Here is a 959-nt window from a genome sequence, read left to right as displayed (position 1 = left end):
TATATATATATACTTGGAAAAATGTGTATTATTTTTTTATTAAAATAGTGATATTTCTGTAAGATAAAAAATTTGAGAGGTATAAATATATATAATAAATTTTAGATCTTAAATATCCCAATACATGAAATTTGATGATGGTAGATGAGACTTTTATCTAAAATTATAACGTTAGTCATATTTGAACACTAAGATTTTTTTATTATAGGGTCAAAATAGTTTTGTCTAAGTATTTATACTTCCTAGAAGTATTAAATTGGTCTTCATGTTCTTTAAATTAGGGCTAAAGAGTCCTTATGGAGGACTATTACAGCCTCAATCTTAAGTGTGGGGACCAATTTGAAACTTCTATAAATTTTGTGATTAAAATGACTCCATTTAAATAATCATTAGACTATTTTAGCATTTTGCTCATTTTTTCTTTATTTGACGTTATTTTAATAAGATTATCATTTAGATAGGATCTTATAAATGAAATGTATGTCAATTGTATATTGTCCTACTTTATGTGAAACGTCCTCAAAATATTATTTTAAGGTTTGTTTGTGACAGTTGCAACTTGTTTAAAAACTGTTGTGTGGCAGTTGTGGCAGGACGCTGCCGTGTATAAACTGTTACTGATAAGCTGACCTCTGTTTATTTTTTATAATTTTAAAACAGTTGTGCTACAATTATTTCTGAACAAATGATATTTCTGTCATTGTACTGTATTGTTATTTGTAAAAGAACAGTTCATACTTGTGCATTTCATACTTGAAAGCAAATATTCAATTTGAACATTACAAAATAAAAATTTACAACTCACTAAATAGTGAGTAGTAGCATGATAATCAAAATTTTAAAAAATAAACTATTGAAATAACAATTAATAATATCATAATATTATTTTTATAATGAACTTGATTTATGTCACTCGATAAAACATCCTTCAATGAAACTTTCTTGCTCGATCACCATCG

The sequence above is a fragment of the Phalaenopsis equestris genome, unplaced genomic scaffold (genome assembly GCF_001263595.1).
Source record: "Phalaenopsis equestris unplaced genomic scaffold, ASM126359v1 Scaffold000002, whole genome shotgun sequence".
Lineage (NCBI taxonomy): Eukaryota > Viridiplantae > Streptophyta > Magnoliopsida > Asparagales > Orchidaceae > Phalaenopsis > Phalaenopsis equestris.
Note: the sequence above shows the minus strand (reverse complement) of the source record.